Here is a 26,407-nt window from a genome sequence, read left to right on the forward strand (position 1 = left end):
AAAAATTATGCTGGCCACAAAAGTGATGCAAAAGATGTTGCTAAATTGCAGGTCTAAAGTGCTTTAAAACATCTTGCATGTGTATACATCAATCAGGGTGTGTAATTAGTGTACTGCTTCACACTGACACACCAAACACACTGTGTAACGCACCACAAACAGCTGTTTGTGTAGTGACGGCCATGCTGGACTAGTGCGCACCATGGCGAGAGTGCAGGCGGGGCGGTTTTCAAGCCCATATGGTCGCCGGGCTGAGGTAGCTGAATGACAGAACAGTGGTGACTGTCCAGCTGATCAAATTTGGTCTGTCCACAATGAAGCAACAACCATATTATCGTGGGTGAGGCCCCCCCCCCCCATCGACACACTCATATAGCCGTCGGTCATTGCTTCATTGTGATACGCAAGCCCCTTCTCCGTGGCAAGGTAATGATCACGAAGGGGAACTGGCACATGTACATGCCTTTTGTTTTGTTGTTGCAGCTGCAGTGCAGCCAGAAAAATTAGGCAGGTATGTACACGCACCAGAAAAATTATTATAGGGGCCCTGCTAGCAGCGGCCTTAAAAATTCAGGAATCCGCCTGGAGTCTGGTGGACACTGTTGGTGGTGGCGGAGAAGGCAGTCAAGCGGCCTGCTGTGTGGGGACTGACTTAGTCTTGGGGCAGGCAGCCAGTCACACGGCGTGCAGGCAGAGATGCTGTGTGTGGGGACTGACTAAAGGTGCGTACACACATGCGACTGTAGTCGCTTGAACGACGATCGTTTAAAAAAAAAGCAGCCAACGACCATTAAGTCTAACGACGGAGGAGCTACATCGTTAAAAATGAACGATCTAGCTTGGTGGATTTACAACGACGATCGTTTGCAAAAGTAGTACATCGTTGGAAACGGTCGTTCGTACTAGGCTTGACATGCGCATTTCACTATTTCTCCATGGAACTTTTAATTTTTATGCGCAAGCGCAATAGTTGCTTTACGTGATGTAACGTTCGTTCTAACGACCAGATCGTTACACACTTTTAAAAACTAATTTTACTTAGGTCGTTCTTTCGTCAATTAAAAGTTTGTTCGTCGTTCACAATGAACGATCTGTGTGTACGTAGCTTTAGTCTTCGGGCAGGCCTGAGCGTGCTTTGCAGACCAGGCATCCGTGGTCAGATGGACCCTTGACCCAATGCTGTGTGCCAGAGATGTCACCACTTGCCTTTCAACATCACGGTACAGTTTAGGTATCGCCTTTTTTGAGAAAAAATTGCGGCCTTTTCTCTTCCACTGCGGTGTGTGGCTTTGCTTTTTGTGCTGCTTTTCCTCAGGTGTTCATCCCATTGCAGTTTGTGCTTTGTAATCATGTGCCTTCGTAAGGTAGTTGTCCCTACACAGGTCTTGGTCTTTCCACGGCTCAATTTTTGGTGGCAGAGAGTACAGATGGCATTGCTCTCATCTGAGGCAGACACACAAAAAAATGTCCACACCGCTGTGCCCTGGAGTGATGTCGCTTTAGTGGTGGCGGCCGACTGAGTGTTAAGTGGGGTGCCAGTATCAGAGCAGGAGGAGGAAGATATGTCATGCTTCCATGCGGAAGCTGAGAAAGATGAGGTGTTCTGTGTTAAATAGTCAACTATGTCCTGACAATATTGGGGGTTGATGGCACGTGCCTTCTTCTGAACACTGTACTTTGGTCGAGGGCCGCACGAAATCACGACAGCGCGACCTCGAACAGACCTGCCAGGTGGCCTGCCTCTGCCTTTTGTTTTGTCCATATTGGGGGGGGGGGATGAAGTGAAAGGTATGCACTGACTTGACTAATACAATGTGCAGTCACACAGGTGCAGTTAACAGGTATGCATGGAGTGGTATATCACACTGCGTGCACTCACATAGGTAGGTGGGTGCAGTGGCGTCGCTGTCACTAGGCAACAATAAATTTTGGCCTAGAGCGCCGTGTGTGGCCGTGGGCGCTCTCTCGCCGCGTTGTGTGTGTTATTTTTTTTTTTTTTTAATTATCAGGTTGCGCAGCCGGCTGTGACAGGCAGCTCAGCCTGTCTCACCTACTGATCCGCCCCCTCCCTCTCCCAGGGCGAGCAGCCGCACGCTAGTCAGCTTTTACGTGCGGTGCCGCCGCCTACTGGTCCGCCCCCTCTTCCTCTCCAGCAGAGCGAGCGGCCGCACGCTAGTTTGTTTATACGTGCGGCGCCGCCCCTAACTCCGCCCCCCGCCTGTCACATACTCTGGAACGCATCGTGTGACCGAGAGTATACGAGTGTGTGTGACGGCGCACCAGGACCAGTGCCACCGCCGGCTGCGCTACACTGTGCAAACACACTATCTGCAGAGGCGACATCTCACAGTGAGTGCCCTCTGCTCTTGATAATTTCTTATATGCCCCCCTGGTTGGCCCTGAGTCCCCCCCCCACCACCGCCAATAACACTTGGCAGGCAGTGGCTCCTCTAGGCTGCATACGCTGGCCAGCCTGGCCACATTACGATTATTTCCCGGGTGAATGCTGGCCACATACGATTATTTCCTGGGGAACGCTACCACATTGCGAATATTTCCTGGTGAACGCTGGCCACATTGAGAATATCTCCTGGTGAACGCTGGCCACATTGCGAATATTTCCTGGTGAACGCTGGCCACATTACGATTATTTCCCGGGTGAATGCTGGCCACATACGATTATTTCCTGGGGAACGCTGCCACATACGATTATTTCCTGGTGAACGCTGGCCACATTACGATTATTTCCTGGTGAATGCTGGCCACATTACGATTATTTCCCGGGTGAATGCTGGCCACATACGATTATTTCCTGGGGAACGCTGCCACATACGATTATTTCCTGGGGAACGCTGCCACATACAATTATTTCCTGGGGAACGCTACCACATACGATTATTTCCTGGTGAACGCTGGCCACATATGATTATTTCCCCGGTGAACGCTGGCCACATACGATTATTTCCTGGTGAACGCTGGCCACATACGATTATTTCCCCGGTGAACGCTGGCCACATACGATTATTTCCTGGTGAATGCGGGCCACATTATGATTATTTCCTGGTGAACGCTGGCCACATACGATTATTTGCTGGGGAACGCTGCCACATACGATTATTTCCTGGGGAACGCTGGCCACATTACGATTATTTCCTGGGGAACGCTGCCACATACGATTATTTCCTGGTGAATGCTGGCCACATTATGATTATTTCCTGGTGAAAGCTGGCCACATACGATTATTTCCTGGGGAACGCTGCCACATACGATTATTTCCTGGTGAACGCTGGCCACATTACGATTATTTCCTGGGGAACGCTGCCACATACGATTATTTCCTGGTGAATGCTGGCCACATTACGATTCTTTCCTGGGGAAAGCTGGCCACATTACGATTATTTCCTGGTGAACGCTGGCCACATTACGATTATTTCCTGGTGAACGCTGGCCACATTACGATTATTTCCTAGGGAACGCTGGCCACATACGATTATTTCCTGGTGAACGCTGGCCACATACAATTATTTCCTGGTGAACGCTGGCCACATTACGATTATTTCCTGGGGAACGCTGGCCACATACGATTATTTCCTGGTGAATGCTGCCCACATGCGGTTATTTCCTGGTGAACGCTGGCCACATTACGATTATTTCCTGGGGAACGCTGGCCACATACGATTATTTCTTGGGGAACGCTGGCCACATTACGATTATTTTATGGGGAACGCTGCCGCATTACAATTATTTTATGGGGAACGCTGGCCACATTACGATTATTTTATGGTGAATCATTGCTGCGTTATAATTATTTTATGGTGAATCATTGCTGCGTTATAATTATTTTATGGTGAATCATTGCTGCGTTATAATTATTTTATGGTGAATCATTGCTGCGTTATGATTATTCTATGGTGAATCATTACTGCGTTATGATTATTTTATGGTAAATCATTGCTGCGTTATGATTATTTTATGGTGAATCATTGCTGCGTTATGTTTATTTTATGGTGAATCATTGCTGCGTAATAATTATTTTATGGTGAATCATTGCTGCGTTATGATTATTTTATGGTGAATCATTGCTGCGTTATGATTATTTTATAGTGAATCATTGCTGCATTATGATTATTTTATGGTGAATCATTGCTGCGTTATGATTATTTTATGGTGAAAGATTGCCGCATTACATTTATCTTATGGCAGGCATGGGCAAACTCGGCCCTCCAGCTGTTACGGAACTACAAGTCCCACAATGCATTTGCCTTTATGAGTCATGACTGTGGCTATCAGACTCCTGCAATGCATTCTGGGACTTGTATTTCCGTAACAGCTGGAGGGCCGAGTTTGCCCATGCCTGTCTTATGGTGAAACATTGCTGCATTACGATTATTTTCATCAGGGGGGCACCACACGGGGGGAGGGGGGGGGGGCGCGCCACAGGTTTTCTCGCCTGGAGTGACAAAATGGCTAGAGACGCCCCTGGGTGGGTGCACTGAACACAACAGGTAGGTATATGCAGTGATGGGTATTACAATGTGCACCTGTCACACACAGACAGGTACCGGACAGGCACAGTGACACTGCGTGCGCTCACGTAGGTAGGTGGGTGCACAGTGAACAACAGGTAGGTATATGCAGGTATATGCAGTGATGAGTATTACAATGTGCACCTGTCACACACACACGTAGTCACTGAATGTGCTGGGCCTGGCAGTGGCACACACAGTAGGAATTATAAACAAGGCTGTCTATGCAACACAAGTGTCAGTGGGACACACACACACACACACACACACACACACACACACACACACACACACACACAAAATATATCACAAGAACAAGATAAGCTCTCAAAAGAGCTGTTGATGGGAGCTTTTTTAGCAATAAGAATCAGCAAGGAGCAAGCTAACAAGCCTACAAGAGCCTAACTAAGCTTTCCCTATGAGAGTCTGCAGCAGCTTTCCCTTCTCCAATTACTGCAGGCACACGAGTGAGTCCAAAGCCTGACACTGCCTGCCTTTTATAAGGGGTGGGGGGGGGGGGGAGTGGCTCCAGGACGGAGTGTAGCCTGATTGGCTACAATGTGCCTGCTGACTGTGATGTAGAGGGTCAAAGTTGACCCTCATGATGCACTATGGGGGCGAACCGAACTTCCGGAAAAGTTTGCGGTTCTCCGCGATCGCGAACCCTGGACGTTCGCCAGGAACTATTCGAAGGCGAACCGTTCGGGCCATCTCTAATTGAGAATAGAGCCCATTGTGTGTGAGTCAGCAGCCAGCTCGGGGGTCCTGAGGGGGAATTTGCTGCCAAGTGGAGGGTTGGTTACGGGGCCACCAGATTACTTTTGATCCGGAGTCATAGCTAGAGGGACACTAAAATGACAACAAGACTATGTTCTCTGTACGGTGCTGGGAAAGATGTCACCTCTATATACAGTAAATACATAATAATATGTGAAATTTCTTATATTAAGACAGATGGTCCGTGTATGTCTTAGGCCTGGTTTCCACTTGTGCGTTTTGTGTCAAAAAAAATTTCAGAAAATTCGCATTGATTTTGCAACTAATGGTAGTGAATGCGAATTTTCACGTAAAATGCTTTGTATAGGCAATACAAATTTTCGAAAAATTCGCATTAGATCCATGGTTACAGGAAGTTGTCAGCAGTCATGACTAAGCTGTTACTAGGCAGATTATGTTATATAGAACTAATGCGAATTTTCACGTATGAAAATTCGCATAAAAATGCTTAAAAATATACATGCAAGTTTTCACCAATCAAGATTTTATTATCTGCATCTCTCATACATTACCTGGTCCCAGGGATCACATCTCCTCCACTTCCTGTTTAGCGTGCAGGAGTCCTGCAGCCAGCCAATCACCATATCGGACGCCATAATTTAACCTCCTTGCCCCTAATCGTGGTATTTACTATTGCTGCCTATGGGGGCGCCATTTTTATCGGCGCTCGTCCTGTGCAGTGGCATAGCTAAGGAGCTGTGGGCCCCGATGCAAGTTTTACATGGGGCCCCCCAAGTACTCTATACATAACAATTGATACGGCGCACCAAAATCTGCCAATGGCAACTACAGTGTCTGAGGTGCAAGAAGGGGATGGGGGAGCAGTTTGTTAATGATTACCACTATTCAAAGCATCTATAGAAGTGATTATTATGAGCACAGGATGAATAGAGAGCTAATACTGCAGTTGAGGGAGGGCCCTTCGGGGCCCCTCTGGCCCAAGGGCCCCAATGCGGTCCCAACCTCTGCAACCCCTATTGCTACGCCCCTGGTCCTGTGGCATTTTTCTCTGCTCCGCCATATATGATCCATCTTTGCCTCCTCAGGGCTGGTTCACAGTAAGGGCCCTTTTCCACTAGCAATCGCTAGCGTTCACGCTGAACGCTAGCGATTGCTGAATCGCAATTACCGGCGATTCCCCGACGTTCGTGGCCGCGATTTTGCTATGCTATGCACTGCATAGCAAAAAGTGCTTTTCTAAGCGCTTGTGATTTTAAAAGCTCTTGCTAATGCTATCCTATGTGTGTGTTCACACTGGAGCAATGTGATTTTTTTTTAAATCCCCCATAGGATTGGATTAGCTACAGCTTTTAAAATCTCTGGCGTTTAAAAAGCTCTCATAGGCCTAGTGCACACCGGAGCGTTTCCGCTGCGGTTTGCGATCTGCTTGCGGGTGCGGATCCGCTAGGGTAATGTATTTCAATGGGCTGGTGCACACCAGAGCGGGAGGCGTTTTGCAGAAACACATACTCCCGGGCTGCTGCAGATTTTGGATTGCGAATGCGTTTCTGCCTCAATGTTAAGTATAGGAAAACCGCAAACCGCTCTGAAAAACGGCACTTCAGAGCGGTTTGCCTGGCGTTTTTTGTTACAGTAGCTGTTCAGTAACAGCTTTACTGTAACAATACATGAAATCTACTACACCAAAACCGCTACACAAAACCGCAAAACGCTAGCTGAAACGCTACAGAAAAAGAAGAAAAAGCGTTTCAAAATCTGCTAGCATTTTGCGGATCTGCTAGCGGTTTTTGGTGTGCACCAGGCCATAGTGTGAAAAGCCTTATTCACATTACATTTCGATCGCGTTCGGCGTTTTTGGATGCAATTTTTTTGCGATTACCGGCGCTTGGGTGGGTGGTGCGTTTTTTTTAAAAGCGCTTTTCTAAGCGCTTTTCCAGAGCATTTTTTTAAATTACTTCCTGACGCAAGTCAGGAAGTGAACCCTTTGACCTGGAAAAGAATAAATAAAATGTATTATTCTTAAAAAACGCGAACGCTATCACTGCACATAGCAATTTTGTGAGCGTTTTTCCTATACCTTCCATTGAGGCGGAAACGCCTCAAAAACGCGAACGGAATTGCCGCATGAAGTGGTTTTGTGAGCGTTTATCGCTCTTCCTATCCCTTCCATTATAGTAAAAAATAAAAAAAAAATGGTCCAGGCACCGCTTTGCTGAATGCACAGCGCACAAACCGCGCTGATATGAACCTTCTCATAGAGAATCATTGCACAAGCGTTTTGTGAGCGATTTTAAAAATAGCCTGCGCTTGAAAAAAGGCTGAAAACGCCCCTGGTGTGAACGAATCCTAAATCAGGCTCTATACACCCTGCTCAGAATATGAGGAAAGTGGATGAAACTTGTAGCTGGTGAAACTAGGTGGAGAGAGATATATTGAATGGAAATGAGAGTGTACAGCAGCAGTGTGGGTTGCTGCATGCAGTGTAATCCTGGTGGGGTATCAGTAAACATCCACATCCCATTACAGGTCCCCCCCCCCCTTCCTACCACCTGGGAGGGGGCAGAAGTGACTGGAAGGGGAGGGGAGAGTGCATGAGGAGAGACAGGGCTGGTAACATTGCTCAGTAGAAACTTTTCTCTCTCAGGATCAGGACTGCAGTGATACAGATCCCAGCAGCAGGTAAGCTTTGCTTGCTATGTTATTATTATTACTACTATATAGCATGTGTTGCTGGTGGTGTCATGTGACCTTAGCTGTGTGCTACAGAGCAGCAAATAGTGCTGCTTTCCTGTACACTTTCCTGTAGGTTTTTGAAGTATAATGACCAGAATTAGCAAATTAGTTATTCAATCATTAGTTTTCTGAATGCAATTAGCACTATTTGAAGGTCCTGCCTATGCTAAAGCTTCATACACACGCTAGATAACAGTTGTTGAAAACGACCATCCACAACGCGTTTAAAAGAAAAAAAACAAACAAAAAAAACAGCCCAACAGCATGAAATATTGACCAAGGATGTCTTCTATATACATTGATCCTTGGTATAAGCCGGGGCTGTGGATTTGTTACAAAAATCATCCGGCTCCCGACTCCAACTCTTGACGTTTATGAAACCACTGACTGCTACTCCAGGTACCCAAAATTGCTCCGACTCCCAACTCCACACACAGCCCTGGTATAAGTCCGCCTGCCCGTCTTCTCTGAATTAAGTTTGTTATTCGTTCCCAATTTGTTTTGTTTCCCCGCAGTCTGTTCAGTGTTGTCACACCATTTGCAGATGTCGGTTGTAGGTTAGGATTCGATCATATGCAATGACCTTTATCTAGTGTGTGTAATTGCTATGTTCACAGTGGGCGTTATTTCCCTGTAAAAACAGCAACATAAAAGTGGCACTTCACGTTATCCGCCCATTGCATCGGATACAGTCAATGAGAACTATGCTTCATTTGCAACGCACTCATTTTGTGGTAACACACTGCATGCATTCAACCGCGCTGTGAATGTTGGATAGGTGTTATATAGCAGTCTGATGTTTTGCGTTACAATGTGGTCATTAGGTCGCACCACTGTGTACGTATCCTAAAGGGAACCTGAAGTGAGGAAACTGCTGAGGTTGAATGCATCTTTGGAAGTATTAGTGTCCCCCGCATGTGCGCAGTATGGATGCACCTGTCTTCAGAAGTACTCGTCCCCTGCATGTGCGCGGTATGGATGCACTCGTCCTCAGAAGTACTCGTCCCCCGCATGTGCGCAGTATGGATGCACTCGTCCTCAGAAGTACCCGTCCCCTGCGTGTGCGCAGTATGGATGCACCTGTCTTCAGAAGTACTCGTCCCCTGCATGTGCGCGGTATGGATGCACTCGTCCTCAGAAGTACTCGTCCCCCGCATGTGCGCAGTATGGATGCACCTGTCTTCAGAAGTACTCGTCCCCTGCATGTGCGCGGTATGGATGCACTCGTCCTCAGAAGTACCCGTCCCCTGCGTGTGCGCGGTATGGATGCACCTGTCTTCAGAAGTACTCGTCCCCTGCATGTGTGCAGTATGGATGCACCTGTCTTCAGAAGTACTCGTCCCCTGCATGTGTGCAGTATGGATGCACCCGTCTTCGGAAGCACTTACTTTTTTTAATGTAAATTGTATTGAATTAGGCCAATAGTATGCACTTCCTATCCATTTTGATTGGTCCGATTCCAAGCTTCATACATTTTCCTTGAAGTCCAAAACGATATGCATCTCATTGACCGTCTTTACGTATAAGGCGTCTAGCAGAAATTGGAACATATCAACGATTGGGAAATACTTGATGAATATGCAAATTCCAGTTCCTTTGCATGAATCTGATGCTGGCTAATTAGCTGAAAGTGCCCGGATTTGCTTACCCACTGCAAAGTTCTAGTTTAGCCCCAGGTCCAGTGCAGACAGAACTTGCATATTCCTATTTGCTCGTGAATAGGAGATATCAGATTGTGCACTGATCTTTTGTCCCACATTGCACAATGCAATTTTAATATCTCGTCCTCAATGAAATCCTGGTTCTCATTGCATTGCACATGGGGGGGAGGGTTGGCAGGGGAAGATGACTCTGAGGGACTTCAGATACTGCGAGGGGATGGAAGATGCCCCAGGTAAGTACTACCCAACTTTTAAATTCCTCTGCTTTAGTTGTCCTTTAAACCTTAGGCTAGTTTCCCACTTTGGCATTGTGTTCCTTGTTAAAACAGGAGGGGAAAATACCAATATGTTATGATCCTTCTGTACACTTTAATAGTAGAATATCTATAAATTTACCAATATTCTATGATTTGCTTTCCTGGGCACCCAAATTTCCAGGCGCCCTTTTATTACATATACTTGGAAGAAGCCTTATTGTTCACCTCTAAAACAAGGATTTCAGGCAGATCAACTGTCATCAGTCAGGATGAGTGCTGCATGTATGGCCACTCTGTGTATTATGTAATACCTAGCCTGGATATGCTGCTATACCTGAGCTGCTAACAGCTGGATCCAGCAAGCGACTGGACACTCACTGATTGGAAATCAATTATTTTGTTCCTATTGATGCAGAGTTTCCCTGTTTAGTTGAATTTCCTGCTGGTGGCTAATGAGATGTGGGTTTATTGCCTGATGTGTTGCATTGGGTTTTTGATGCTCCTCAGGTTTTTTTTTTCTTTCCTAATGAGAATCCAGTGCAATGAATGTATCACAGACATACATAGCTCCCAACTGTCCCTCTTTGGGAGCCCTGTCCCTCTTTCCTCCTTATTTGTCCCTCTTTCCTCCTCATTTGTCCCTCTTTCCTCCTCATTTGTCCCTCTTTCCTCCTCATTTGTCCCTCTTTCCTCCTCATTTGTCCCTCTTTCCTCCTCATTTGTCCCTCTTTCAGCTCTTTGTCCCTCTTTCAGCTCTTTGTCCCTCTTTCTATGTAAATATATGTATTTCACTACTAAAAAATGTGTTTGATTCCCATCCTTTAAATTGACATATTACTGATTTTAAAATGTTACTATGAAGGAAAATGAACCAGGATAGAAAGGACCACTAGGGTTTGAATTATAAAACCACATTTTTTTCTTATGAAATCTTTATGGTATGTGTGACTAGGAGTGTGACGGGGGCGTGGCATAAGTGTCCCTTTTTTTTATCTCATAAATTTGGGAGGTATGGGCATAGCTGAAGTGCACTGTAAGAGCAGCCTGGTCAGCATAACTTCGTCGAAGGGGAGGGGAGGGTTGTGGATGCACATTTTATGGATATGGAGCTCCTGATGGTCACACTTGTTGTATGAGCCTTGTGAGATGGGCCCCCAGGCTGTGAGGGTCTTCAAGAAGTGCTGAAGGAAGCGTTGTGAACAGGGAGCCCCATCAAAGTTTTGCTGGGGGTTCCCATGATTGGTATGATTTCTGGAAGCATGCTGTGTTGTGACCTTCAGTGGGGTGCGCAGAAATGCTTGATCCGCCCGGCAGCTGTGTAAGCAGCAAAGCTTGGTTGTGCTAGCGCTTCATGTAACTTGTACAGTGTAAAGCGAGGGGGGAGGGAGTTGTGCTAACTCAGAATTTTTTTTCTTGGACCTTTTAAGGGCCCGTTTCCACTAGCACGGAAACCGGGCCGAATTCGGAGAGTTTCCCCGTAGGCGAACTGCACGGGGAAACTCTGCCATAGGAAACTATGGCGCCGCCGGCCAAATCACTTACTTTAGTGATTCAGCCGACATTGCTGTCAATTTCCGTGCGGGAGCCTGTGAAACCTTCTGGGATTCGTCAGCGTTCCCGCTGACTAGGAAGTGCCGCCGCGCGCGGTGGCTAATGGAAATGGGCCCTCAAGCAGGCCTGAACTCAGTACTTCCTCTCTGCTCTAAAAGATAAACAGCATAATAACCTGTAAAGAAAAACATTTGTTACAGCTGCTCTAGAAATCCTGCAATAAATCTGCAGTTTGTCTACTTCCTGCTTTCATGGAAGCCGATATATTGTTAACATCCTGTGTTCACCAATTGCCTTCTCTGCCATGGCAGTCACACGTGATGGGAAGAGAGCAAATTACAACTTGTGATTAGTCACAGATGAGGGGGAATTAAACAGGCTAAACTCTCCAAATACACACAGGGTGCATTTCTCTGTTTTCCTTCTGTCCTGTGCAACAGTTCAGGTCCACTTTAATGGAGCAAACTAGGGCATTGTTGGGCTTCAGGGCACCATGTGGTTGGCAGAGGAGCTAGATTGACTCCCCTTGATAACTGATGCTTTACCCAACATCAAATAACCAACTAGTGGGATGGTCCTCTGTAACTGAATGGGACAATGTATTCCCAGCGCATTAGAATGGTGCGAGCCAACCTTTTTGTCTTGCAAAACTTCCTTTCAAGACCTTTGTGTGACTGGACACAATTCAATGTAACTGTTTGTTTTGTAGACTTTTTTTTTATGAGTGAAGAAGCCCCCAGGGACTTTTGTAGTACCCATGAGGGGGTGCTGACAAGTATTGAGCCTTATCCAGAAACAAGTGAGCTATGAAGGTGTAACTGCCACACTATTCTACATATTCCCTCAGGCTGTCACTGCTCTCCTTACATCTGTCCTGCTACAGCTAATAGAATTCTTCAGACTGCTGGTGTAAGTGTAACCACTTATTTGTTGCATTAGTTGCCTCCAAATCATTGTCCCTTGAGGCTGCTTTCACACGTGCAGTACACTTCCCCCCCCCCCCCGCAGCTCCCCTGTCACAGTTCACAGTGGCAATTAGTCTGAAGGAGACTGTCCACACTACCCGCGTTGTAACAGAAGTGCTGACGACAACACTCCGACGATGCAAAGTCTGCAGCGTGTTGCTGAGTGGTACGAGCGGTACCGTGTGGTGGGCATTTGCATGAGTTTATGGCAACCATCATTAAGTTGTTTTTTGGGGGGGTTTCGCGTATGGGGATTGGGAATAGATGGTCAGAAGAACTACAGTTCAATACTCAGTGCAGGCGCCACTCACATTCAAATGCAACAGCAGTTTAGTCCCACAAAGTCCTTTTTCTCCTCTTCAGATGTTTAAAGCTTTCACTTCTTGCATATCACAGTACACCTCCAGCATATCCAATCAGGAGCCACTCACCAGATGTGAACAGGTGCCACTGTATGGCAGCCAACTATAGGTGCCCCCAGTATAGGTAGCCAGGAATAGGTGCCAGCCCCCCCCCCTGTATAGGTAGTCAGGCATAGATGACCCCAGTATAAGTAGCCAGGTATAGGTGCTCCCAGTATAGGTAGCCAGGTATAGGTGCTCCCAGTATAGGTAGCCAGGCATAGATGACCCCAGTATAAGTAGCCAGGAAAAGGTGCTCCCAGTATAGGTATCCAGGAATAGGTTACCCCCCCCCCCCCCGTATAGGTAGTCAGGCATAGGTGACCCCAGTGTAGGTAGCCAGGCATAGGTGCTCCCAGTATAGGTAGCCAGGCATAGGTGCTCCCAGTGTAGGTAGCCAGGAACTAGTGCCCCCCCCCCCCATATAGGTAGTCAGGCATAGGTGATCCCAGTATGGGTAGCCAGGAATAGGTGCTCCCAGTATAGGTAGCCAGGAATAGGTGCTCCCAGTATAGGTAGCCAGGAATAGGTGCCCACCCCCTGTATAGGTAGCCAGGCATAGATGACCCCAGTATAAGTAGCCAGGAAAAGGTGCTCCCAGTATAGGTAGCCAGGAATAGGTTACCCCCCCCCCCGTATAGGTAGTCAGGCATAGATGACCCCAGTGTAGGTAGCCAGGTATAGGTGCTCCCAGTATAGGTAGCCAGGTATAGGTGCTCCCAGTATAGGTAGCCAGGCATAGGTGCTCCCAGTGTAGGTAGCCAGGAACTAGTGCCCCCCCCCATATAGGTAGTCAGGCATAGGTGACCCCAGTATGGGTAGCCAGGAATAGGTGCTCCCAGTATAGGTAGCCAGGTATAGGTGCTCCCAGTATAGGTAGCCAGGAATAGGTTACCCCCCCCCCCCCGTATGGGTAGTCAGGCATAGGTGACCCCAGTATAGGTAGCCAGGAATAGGTGCCACCCCCCCCCCCCCCGTATAGGTAGTCAGGCATAGATGACCCCAATATAGGTAGCCAGGAATAGGTGCTCCCAGTATAGGTAGCCAGGAATAGGTGCTCCCAGTATAGGTAGCCAGGAATAGGTGCCCACCCCCATATAGGTAGCCAGGCATAGATGACCCCAGTATAAGTAGCTAGGAAAAGGTGCTCCCAGTATAAGTAGCCAGGAATAGGTTACCCCCCCCCCCCGTATAGGTAGTCAGGCATAGGTGACCCCAGTGTAGGTAGCCAGGAATAGGTGCTCCCAGTATAGGTAGCCAGGCATAGGTGCTCCCAGTATAGGTAGCCAGGCATAGGTGCTCCCAGTATAGGTAGCCAGGCATAGGTGCCCACCCCCCGTATAGGTAGCCAGGCATAGATAACCCCAGTATAAGTAGCCAGGAATAGGTTACCCCCCCCCCCCCCCGTATAGGTAGTCATGCATAGGTGACTCCAGTGTAGGTAGCCAGGAATAGGTGCTCCCAGTATAGGTAGCCAGGTATAGGTGCTCCCAGTATAGGTAGCCAGGCATAGGTGCTCCCAGTGTAGGTAGCCAGGAACTAGTGCCCCCCCCCCATATAGGTAGTCAGGCATAGGTGATCCCAGTATGGGTAGCCAGGAATAGGTGCTCCCAGTATAGGTAGCCAGGTATAGGTGCTCCCAGTATAGGTAGCCAGGAATAGGTTACCCCCCCCCATATAGGTAGTCCGGCATAGGTGACCCCAGTATAGGTAGCCAGGAATAGGTGCTCCCAGTATAGGTAGCCCCAGGTATAGGTGCTCCCAGTATAGGTAGCCAGGCATAGGTGCTCCCGGTGTAGGCAGCCAGGAACTAGTGCCCCCCCCCCCCATATAGATGGTCAGGCATAGGTGACCCCAGTATGGGTAGCCAGAAATAGGTGCTCCTAGTATAGGTAGCCAAGTATAGGTGCTCCTAGTATAGGTAGCCAAGTATAGGTGCTCCTAGTATAGGTAGCCAAGTATAGGTGCTCCTAGTATAGGTAGCCAAGTATAGGTGCTCCTAGTATAGGTAGCCAAGTATAGGTGCTCCCAGTATAGGTAGCCAGGCATAGGTGCCCACCCCCCGTATAGGTAGCCAGGCATAGATAACCCCAGTATAAGTAGCCAGGAATAGGTTACCCCCCCCCCCCCCCCGTATAGGTAGTCATGCATAGGTGACCCCAGTGTAGGTAGCCAGGAATAGGTGCTCCCAGTATAGGTAGCCAGGTATAGGTGCTCCCAGTATAGGTAGCCAGGCATAGGTGCTCCCAGTGTAGGTAGCCAGGAACTAGTGCCCCCCCCCCCCCATATAGGTAGTCAGGCATAGGTGATCCCAGTATGGGTAGCCAGGAATAGGTGCTCCCAGTATAGGTAGCCAGGTATAGGTGCTCCCAGTATAGGTAGCCAGGAATAGGTTACCCCCCCATATAGGTAGTCCGGCATAGGTGACCCCAGTATAGGTAGCCAGGAATAGGTGCTCCCAGTATAGGTAGCCCCAGGTATAGGTGCTCCCAGTATAGGTAGCCAGGCATAGGTGCTCCCGGTGTAGGCAGCCAGGAACTAGTGCCCCCCCCCCCATATAGATGGTCAGGCATAGGTGACCCCAGTATGGGTAGCCAGAAATAGGTGCTCCTAGTATAGGTAGCCAAGTATAGGTGCTCCTAGTATAGGTAGCCAAGTATAGGTGCTCCTAGTATAGGTAGCCAAGTATAGGTGCTCCTAGTATAGGTAGCCAAGTATAGGTGCTCCTAGTATAGGTAGCCAAGTATAGGTGCTCCTAGTATAGGTAGCCAAGTATAGGTGCTCCTAGTATAGGTAGCCAAGTATAGGTGCTCCCAGTATAGGTAGCCAGGCATAGGTGCTCCCACTAGTATAGGTAGCCAGGCATAGATGTCCCCATGTATAGGAAGCCCCAGGGGTGCTGTTACTATGAGATGGAATGCAGGAACAAGAAGAAGTAGTACATGCGGCAATGGAGCCCGGCAATGTGAGTATCTAATTACCTACGTCGCTGTTCGTGCGCCCGCCGCTGTGTCCCACCCTGGCTGCTGGTCAAGCGCCCACTGCTGCGTGTCCCCCCCCCCAAAAAAAAATGGTATGATTATCATGCACAATCAAACTGCTATATACCGCAGCGACCCTAGTCCTTGCATTGTATGGTTAGATGCCGCGTGTCCAGCCGCCTCCTCCCAGCTTCCCTTGTACTCGCGCACTGCCACCTCCGGGGCCTCCACTCCGCGGGAAGCTTTCTCATTTCCAAGTCGTTGTGGACAATACTGGCACCAACTCTCTCACGTGATATTCCCAGATATGTAGCAAATTAGCAATACTAAAGTTTTGGCTAATATTCTGGCTAACTTACTTTTTACTGCATTTGTGCTTGTCGATGGGAGCACAAGAAAATCGGATACCAAATGTGGTGGGTTTGTTTTGTGATTTCCCAGTTTTTAAGGTGTTTTTTATTTTTATTTTTTTATATGGCATCGACATGCACGAAAAGAAACGCATGTTATAAACAGGAAAAAACACGCTGGTATCGCAGAGTAGGTTTTCAGTGGGAAAGTGTCCTAAAACAACAATACACATAGCATACTTGGGTACAGTATGGCCATTCTTCAGTAATGGCGACAGTGAGAGTTTCTGCTGCGTTGTGTTATTATAACTGCAATGATTTAGGCCAGGAGTGGCCGTCCTGCTGTTTCTTTTATCTTTGATCCCTGTTCTGATTCTTGGCTTGGCTTCCGCCTCCCCTCTGTGCATCGCTGTGACCAGAGCTGGCCTGTCAGATTCCAAACATGCAGCATGTGGAAGAGAGAGACCAGCGCAGGCTCTGCCGCCAGCCATGCAGGGGGCTTCTTCTCACACAAGCTTAGATGTAAATGTATGTGGGTGGCAGCTCTCTTTCATGTGTTGCTCCCCATTTGCAGCCTCCTCTTCCACATGCAGCAGCCTCTCTTCCATGTCTGGCCTCCCCCTTGTTCAGCAGCTGTCCTAGGCCGCAGGCTATGTGGCCTTTCCAAAAATCATTTATTCTTGTAGTGTGGTGAAGGGATCAGAATGGGGGGGTCCAATCTGCAGAGTGCGCCTCTTGATGCAGGTCACATTACTTGCTCTACTCTGCACCTTGTACAGGACCGGCCCACTTGGAACCTTGATGATGTCATATCATTACAGTGATGATGTCATATCTCCTCTCTCGTGACACACTGTGATTACCAAGGAGAGGATGCTGGGCACACTGGAATGTTGGAGCCCCTGAGTCTTCTGCTGCTTTTGATGCATCTGGCCGTCTAAAGGGGGACACATCTGGCTATCTGCATGGGGGTAGGGGGCACAGCTGGCTATCTGGGGGTAGGGGGCACAGCTGGCTATCTGGGGGTAGGGGGCACAGCTGGCTATGTAGGGGTAGGGGGCACAGCTGGCTATGTAGGGGTAGGGGGCACATCTGGCTATCTGGGGGTAGGGGGCACAGCTGGCTATCTGGGGGTAGGGGGCACAGCTGGCTATCTGGGGGTAGGGGGCACAGCTGGCTATCTGGGGGTAGGGGGCACAGCTGGCTATGTAGGGGTAGGGGGCACATCTGGCTATCTGGGGGTAGGGGACACATCTGGCTATCTGGGGGTAGGGGGCACAGCTGGCTAACTGAATGGGGGGGGGGGGGAAGAGGAACACAAATTCATTGTCCCGTGTGCTGCAAACTCAAGCTATGCCTCTGTTTTAATGACCAGTTATTTGTTGCCAACAACATCACTTTAGATTTTGTTTAGGTAGATGTATGGAGTGGAGTACACAGTTCAGCTTTTGTGTTGGGAGTGTTTTCCTCTCATTAAACCTGTAACCTGTCAGTAATGACCCCCCCCTGGGCAAAAGCAGTACAAGCTTTGAAGTGCTGATGAGTTGCATTAGAATACTAGTTTGGTGCAGATGCAGTCAGCTTCCACCATCATCTCTATAGATACCTGTTGTGTTCAGCACAAGCCAGAGTCCTTGTCATAACATATGTCTGTAAGTCACATAGTCTGCCTGCTCCAAGACAGAGGTGACATATACTCAGATCTGCCAGAATTACTGCGCAGGCTGGCCCCCGGAGCATCACCGAGGGCCTCTGAAGTATGACTACCTTCATCCATGCCTTATTTGCACTTGCACCCTAGCACTAAGCACATTTTTCCCCTGATGAAGCCCCCTTTTTTGAGGGGGTGAAAGGGGGTGAAACATGTTGGGTTGGTGGGGTTTTTTTTTATTTTTTTTATTTCAAAGTTTTATTGAAATTTTTGACAAACAGTGCATAAAAGAAAAAACATCATGGCAAGAACAAGGGAAACGCCTGATGCAGATAAGCTCATCATACAAACATTGCATAGTAGGAGGGGGGATGTGGGGTCATCCGTGATACTCCTAATAATTATTGACCAACTTGCTTGTAGAAAACGAGGTATCACTGCCTGGAGGTTATACTGAGCCCTCAAGGGATTTAGTCCAGCTACCTGGGGCTTGCTGAAGGAAATGTAGGGGCATGGGGAGACCCAAGTCAATATTGGGTCTTTCTAATTTCGGTCCTGGGAGCCTGCCGTCTAGTGATAGGCAAGCAAGACAGGAAGGATTATAGCCAGTAGCATCGTTACAGGGGTGGTGAAGATATGGGGAGGGGGAAAAAAAAAAAGGAAAGAGAAAGGGGGGGAAAGATAAGTGAGAAGGAAGAGGAGGTAAGAGCAGAAGGAAGAAGAAGAAGAGGAGGGGTCCACCCTACAGCCTAGAGATAAGAGATGTCTCTAGATTTGGATGTTCCAGGGTTGGTGGGGGTTTGATGTATGTATAGCATTATCTAGTGTTCAGGGGACTGATCCAAAAACATACTAGAGGAACTGAGACAAGTGTATGTGGATCCAGATGCTGTACCTCTCCCCTGTTCCTTGTTTGTTAATTGTTTAATAAAAGTAATCGCCTTGCAGCGCTGGGTCCCTGGTTTGGCTCCCAGCCAGGTCAACATCTGCAAGGATTTTGTATGTTCTCCCTGTGTCTGTATGGGCTATAGACTATGATACATACACTACACGATACATACATAGACCTATAACTATGGTAGGGATTAGATTGTGAGCCCCTCTGAGGGACAGTTAGTGACGATAATATATACAATACAGTGCTGTGTAATATGTCGGCGCTATATAAATAAATAAAGGTATCAGAGCCAGCAAGTTTCAAGTTTTCACAATACAAGTTCTATTTTCATTGTGAGTCTCATCCATCAGGTTAAAAAAAATGTGTGTATAGTATTCGATTAGACAGGCACAGCTGAGCTAATCATCCCTCTAGCTACCCCCCAAAACCAGCCCTACTGTTAACCCCATACCTAGCGCTACCCCTCCCTTTTTTTCTGTAACTTTAAACTATCGCGATTGGCTATGTCCAGAGCCCAAATTATACACCGAGCAGCGCTGTAGCCGCAATTAAAATTACAGTCTATGGCGGCACCAGCATGACCTGCCTTGGTATTTAGAACTATACCTATGTTCACAGTGGCCGTAGCATTCCTTGTGACAGCAGGAACGCATGCAACCGATTGAGAGAGCGGCGCCATGCATTGTCTGCATGTTGTCGGGTACAGTGAAGCATACAGTCAATGAAGTGTGCTTCACTTTCACTACGCGTGTTTAGCGGTAACCCATGCAGTGCGTTACCATACTGCAACCTGTTATGCGGCAACGCACCTGCTGCACTGTGAATGTCGCCATAGGTAGTGTATTGCAATGTGGTAAGCCACAATTCAAAGCGGCCGTTATACCACAATGCACCACTGTGAACGTGGCCTCAATCAGCAATCCCTGGTGTCCCAGCTGTAAACAATCGCTTTGTATTATTAACATTATAGCAGACGTCTGTATGTCAAGTTTTCTGCCCTTTGCTTTCTGTTTTGAAGCCTCTTGCAGGATGCCTGTTCTCATTGTATGACCTGAATATACCTGTAATGTATTCGCTTAGGAGAAACTGGTCCTTCAAGCTGCAGTCAGTTCTTACTGGTCTGCTTCTTCGGTAGTAGCCTGTAGGCAGACCTGCATTTACATCACAAGGGCCTACAGGCACAGATGTCCTGGTACCCTAGACTTCGCCATGAACCTGCCGGACCGCAGTGTGCTGGCTGTCCCAGATGTCACTTCTCGCTTACTCGTCATAGGTAACTACAACTGCCCCTTAGTATTAGGTAGCCAGAAGTATCCTCAATAATAAGTAGCTAGAGGTGCCCCGACTGAAGGGAGAGCTGGTCAGTGGAATGCCAAGATCCGGTGTGAATAAGCTCTTATTTACACCCCACTTGGGACACTATATAAGGCAGGAGGAAGGCACTTAGGCTGGGGAGTGAGCTGACTTTCCATCATCCGGCATCTGTAGGTACATGACTACATTGCCTTATAATAAATCCGGCCCTGCCTGTAGAGGATCACTGGTTACCGGTTCACCTGCGAGTAACTCTGCTACTGGTCTTCATCTCTCACCTGACTTTTTACCTCTCATCTACCCCCTTTATAATACAAGGTCTTCTCAGTGTCCAGCATTATATCTGAACTACCCCCAAAAGTCGGTGGATTTATTTCCAGTTTGTATTCTGATGGTGACCGCATTAATGAACGCTGTTACCTCCACACACCTGATCAATCCCTTGCAACCAAGATTATGCCAGCATTCCTGATCAATCCTTGTGACCGATCTTGTCCCTTAATCGAGCAAAAAATCAATTGGGCGGCCATGTTGCAGCACCGATTGTCTTGATTCTATAAAAGTATTGAATCAGAAGGATCGATCACCCCGCAAAATCAAGTAATGTATGGGCACCTTAATAGTAGTGGAGGTATGATCAATTTTTCAATTAGGTTTGATTAGATTTAGAGTCCTAATTGGGCCTGGTCTGCCCATGATGCCAAGTGAGGCGGCAGAAGTCTGGGGGCAGCACCAGGCAGAAACAGGAAGTGAAGAGAGTGCCTGGCTAACCTATACTGAGGGAAATTGTACCTGGCTAACCTATACTGGGGGGGGGGGGGGGCAACTGTACCTGGCTAACCTATACTGGGGGGCAACTGTACCTGGCTAACCTATACTGGGGGGCAACTGTACCTGGCTAACCTATACTGGGGGGCAACTGTACCTGGCTAACCTATACTCGGGGCAACTGTACATAGCTACCAACGCTGCAGGCACCTATCACCGGTTACCTACCTATACTTAGGGGGTTTGCGGGGGGGGGCTCACCGCAGCTATAACGTGCAGTGCAATTTGTTGGGTGCTGTTATGTGATCATTCCAATTCGGGGGGGGGGGGGGGGTGCATCCTCCCAAGTTTGCCTTGGGCAGCATAAAGTCTAGAATCGTCCCTGGTCATCATGTACAGTGTTTAGATGTGGGCGGTAATTGTTCACACTTAAGAGGAATAGAAAGAAGTTGCATCATCTCTGGATATACACCATAATGTATTATAGGGAAAAGCTCTGTGTCACATCTGTAATCCTGGAATAGACAAAAGCTGGGGGAATGGAGGCCTCTGCGCTTATCTGCCAAACAAAAATGTATATTCTTTGTCTGACGTTTATCTATAGCAGCCAGAACAAAGGCACAGAAAATATAGGTCAGGCTCAGCAGTGTAATGCCTGCATTCTCTGTGGAATGCTTTTACTGGGGATGTTGGATATCTGCAGGATGACTGTTTATGCCTGAAATGCTCACATCATAGACTACTTGTTGTGAAACCACCATTATTTGTATAACTCATAACTATGTACACGCAGACCACCTATTTTTTTTTTCTTTTGCCAAAACAATCATTCATGATTATTTTAGTAGTAGAGTATTGTACCGTGTTAGCCATCAGTAAAAGCAAGAAGTTTTGAATTGGAATGATACCATTTATTGGCTAATTTAAAATAAGAGTAAGCTTTCGGCTGTGCAGCCTTCTTAGTCTGAAGAAGGATGCACAGCCGAAAGCTTACTCTTATTCTTTTAAGTTAGCCAATAAATGGTATCATCTCGATTTAAAACTTCCTGATTATTTTAGGTGACCATATGTGTACACCCCCCCCCCCCCCCCTTCCGACCTCACCCCGTCCATCAGTCTCTGCTGAGATGGGAAATCCTCCGGTGACTGCTATTCTGTTTCCCTACAGTTCAAGGATGCACAATTTCTTTCTCCTGTTTTTTTTTTTTTCCATTCAAGAGCCAGTCTGTCCAATCAAACAATCATTTTTCAAGCTCTTGAACCCACAATAAACTTGGCTGGTCTCATGGGAGCGAGATATGCTGTGTTTATTATGTGTTTAAAGAATCCTTTCTTGACGGCTGTCAGATACTTGTTTAGGAATTTCAAGTTTCGGCATTCATAATCTTCTGGATGTGTGGAGAGAATATCTGCTTTCCATTTTTGAAAGTTTTTTTTTTAACTACTAGATTAGTTAACAAGTGCTATATGTCTGAAATTTCTGAACCAAGTTTAGAGGGTAGACCTTTTGTAATTAAATCTAGTGGGGGGGAATCGGATACTTCACATCAGAATTCCAGGAATCTTTAAAAATTCTTTAAGAAAGAGAAAAATGTATCCTTAGACAATGTAATTGGTTTGCCACAAGGAGAGCTTTTGGTCCAAGAACCATAACCTGGGTTTGCCAAGTTGCCAGTTTTGTATTTAGGGTAGCTGCTGAATGTTGTGCTATTCAAGGGTGACCTATAAAGTTTTCTTTTATTTGAAAGATTTGTAGTTTAATTCTAGTAGAAAAACATCTGTTTAAGATCGTAGAGGGATTAAGTGCTCTACTTTGTAAGAAGGTCATAAAGTAGAAGTCGAGAAGCATTGTGAGATTTGAAACCGTAAAGCTGGGCTCTGGTCAGTTTTAGTAACAAATGAGGGGAAAATTGAGCTATCTGAGAGGTTTGGTATCTCCAGGTGCTGGACAGCGCTAACCCCGAGTCCGGAAGATTATGAAGAATTCCTGACATGAGGCTTTTAGCATTCCATAAAAATGAGATCAAAATTGAATCCAATCTTTAAAAAATAGAAATGGAGTTTTAACTGGAGCTCGGAGGAAGATATAAGCTAACTGGGGCGAATTATCATTTTTAAAACTTTTAATATAACCTGTTATCGTGTGTTGGGGTGCATCTATACAGATGATGCACCTGTTCCCCCTTTAATACAGCGCTACAGAATATGTTGGCACTTTATATAAATTAATAATAATTGTATTGTGGCACACTGGACACCATGTGTAAAAATTACATTCCTCTACGCAGTTCGTTTGGACAAGGTCTTAAGGTGGCCATATACTTATAGATTTGCAGCAGATTCGACCATCAGATGGAAACCTGTCAAGGAATCTATCTGATGTGTGCCACACATTAGTTAATGTGTTAGCATATTGTCACATACCCAGCAGCCCACATAACAGGAAGTCAATCGAAACCTATATAACAGGAAGTGAAATTAACAGACCAGGGAAAAGTTAGGAATCAATTAGTAGATATCACACAATTTGCATTCATTAGGCACTAATCTGAACATAAAAAGTCCACATTATCTGTCGCAGTCCCCAAAATCAGAAAAACATGTCACCCCACTTTGACCTGTAAATATATTAGAAAAAAATAAAGGTCAAAATACCAATTCAGACCTTGGAGGAATAATGTTCCCAATTTATAAATCCAAAATGGGGACTCCAACAGATAAAGTAGGCTCAGCCGTTTTTATGTTCATATACTGTAAGTGCACAGTCAATGAATGCAAATTGTGTGATATTTGTGCTGTTTGAAATTCAAAAGCCATTTTTTCTTTGAATTTTAAAAAAACTGTTTTTCTCAAAATGTCCAATTTGAAGAAAGATTTTTCGACTTGTTCACACAGAATCCATACGGTTTGTAAGTTTGTTTAAAGCGGTATTGTCACCATAAAAATAAAATTTCAACAGCAACTGGTCTGAGTGTATTAAGTAAAAAAAATGCTAATCCTCCTTCAAAACTTGCAAAACTTTTTCTGCTGTTATGGTTTGTAGTTATCACATACTTTAGGAGCACTGGCCCTAGTGCCAAAAGTGCCAAAAAGTTTAATGCTGGGAGTTCTTTTTATCTCTAATATATTCCTCCTCCTTCCATTTATTTCCCTGCCTAGCTGCTTATCAGAAACACCCTCTGATTACTTGTGTTTACAAGCAAGGCCGAGGGGACTCAGCAATTGGAGGATAAGACAGTGCAGTTGTTAGTATACACCTCAGTGGGAGTGTCTGAAGACTCTGGGAGGAGGGCAGCTAATGAATACACAATGAGCAAGGTAGGGGGGGGGGGGGGGGAAACAAGAGTCAGGGAGGATATGATGTCAGCATTAGCTTGGCAAGATGGCCACTGCCTAGAATAGGATTTTCTGCTTTCCCTTTGTAAAATTCACAGGAATCATTACGTGGATAGCACAATACATCTGTTATGTAAGTAGAAGTAGTATTTATCTACTTATATATGTGTTTTTTTATTTCTAGGTTAGCATGGGTGTCGCTTGTTCTTTAATATATTTACGCACGCCCCCCCCCCCCCCCCCCTCCCTCCCCATAACAATGAATAGCTAAGGATCACCACTCGCTGTGTTGTCAGTAATTCAGGCCCAGTGGTGACCATGGCAGGTGTCCATTCTGGGAATTTTCGGATAACGGGGATATTTCTCCTGTTATCTCACAGATAAGATTTGGCTTCATAGGGCTCGCTTATCTTAGCGTTCAAATGAAGATGTTTGTGCTGTTCAGCAGCAGCCAATCAGATAAACTGTTCATTTTCTGAGCAGAAGACAAACATTGGGGTGGTGGGTTATCTGTGTGGCAACACTGAACACTGCTTCTCCAGACGTTGGGTTGTTGATGATTAAACCTGGCCTGTCCTGGCTTACCACAAATCCCAGGTTATCGCTGCACCTGCTCCGCTTTATATAGACTTAAGACGTCCTTGGAGAGGATGGTTGGAACTGAACTTTGATGGATTTTCCTGCACTTGCTATTGTTATCTGAAATGGGTCAACATGTCGGGAAGCAGACAGTCCATCGATGTATGTGAGGAATGTACAAACCTATTACTCAACCTGAGTCTTCAGCAAACATCTGCTACCTGCTCCTAACATGCTGAGATCTGTCACATGACCCCAGCAAAGTCACCTCTATTGTGCACAGATCTGCCAGTCAACATAACATTGACTCAAGATAAAATTCATTAACCTTTATGACCTATGATTACTTTAAGGAATCCATCAGTGTCTCATTCTTCCTATCCTATTGCACTACCCTAGGTCCTTAGTGCCATATTACCCCTGTAACCCCTTCTTACAGTAACCCAGCTCCTGAGTGTCTTATTACCCCTGTAACCCCTTATTACAGTAACCCAGCTCCTGAGTGTCTTATTACCCCTGTAACCCCTTATTACAGTAACCCAGCTCCTGAGTCTTATTACCCCTGTAACCCCTTATTACAGTAACCCAGCCATTGAGTGTCTTATTACCCCTGTAACCCCTTATTACAATAACCCAGCTCCTGAGTGTGTTATTACCCCTGTAACCCCTTATTATAGTAACCCAGCTCCTGAGTGTATTACCCCTGCAACCCCTTATTACACTTATTACAGTAACCCAGCTCCTGAGCGTCTTCTTACCCCTGTAACACCTTATTACAGTAACCCAGCTCCTGAGTGTCTTATTACCCCTGTAACCCCTTATTACAGTGACCCAGCTCCTGAGTGTCTTATTACCCCTGTAACCCCATATTACAGTAACCCAGCTACTGAGTGTCTTATTACCCCTGTAACCCCTTATTACAGTAACCCAGCTCCTGAGTGTCTTATTACCCCTGTAACCCCTTATTACAGTATCCCAGCTCCTGAGTGTCTTATTACCCCTGTAACCCCTTTGTAACGATTAGTGTCAGCACGCAGAGAGAATCTGATTATTGGTGATCTGCAGTATCACCAAGAATGCAGATATATACCTGATTATTGATGATCTGCAGAATCACCGATAATACAGATATATTGCTAACCTCTGGACACCTATATAGTGTGAGTGTTTGGTGCAACAGTAATAACTTTGAGTGAGGACCACCCGAGGAGCAGGTGGTCCTTGGCAGTATGAGAAATATCTCCCTTTGGAAGTGCAGAGATCTTGCAGCAGCCAAGGGGGGCGGAGTCCCAGACATCCAAGGGGGCGGAGTCCCAGGCTGAATAGCAAGAAGATCCGGTGGCTAGTGACCCCTGGAAGATGGGCGTCACAAGCAGGTCTGGAGAATAACACAAATGATAATACAGTTCCCTAGTCTTGGGTGCGAGGTCCGTGGTCTCGGCACCCTGGAACTAGTCTGGATAATAATACAATAATAAACAGAAGTAATCTGGCTCAGTGTGAATTCCCAGGTCCTCCTGGTTCAAACACACTGTAGGATCTGACTATGGTCTGAATGCTTCCACGTAAGTGTTCGCAATGGTAGACAACCAGCAACTGACAAGCAAGCTGTATATATAGTTGCAGGACTCTACCGCCCCGCCCGAGCCACTCAGCCAATCAGGAGTCCAGCAGGAATCAGCTGATCGTCCGGATCAG

General features: G+C 46.7%; 1 protein-coding gene across 1 annotated transcript in view; it reads left to right on the top strand.

Moving 5' to 3' along the window:
- Window positions 1-7,874: 7,874 nt before the first annotated feature.
- Window positions 7,875-26,407, top strand: part of BEST2 (bestrophin 2) — a 40,705-nt gene continuing 22,172 nt past the window's right edge. The window contains exon 1 of the mRNA XM_068274222.1: window positions 7,875-7,943. The gene's annotated coding sequence lies outside the window, so the exon portion shown is untranslated. The remainder of the gene's footprint in view (window positions 7,944-26,407) is intronic.

Source organism: Hyperolius riggenbachi, chromosome 3 (genome assembly GCF_040937935.1).
Source record: "Hyperolius riggenbachi isolate aHypRig1 chromosome 3, aHypRig1.pri, whole genome shotgun sequence".
Classification (NCBI taxonomy): Eukaryota; Metazoa; Chordata; class Amphibia; order Anura; family Hyperoliidae; genus Hyperolius; species Hyperolius riggenbachi.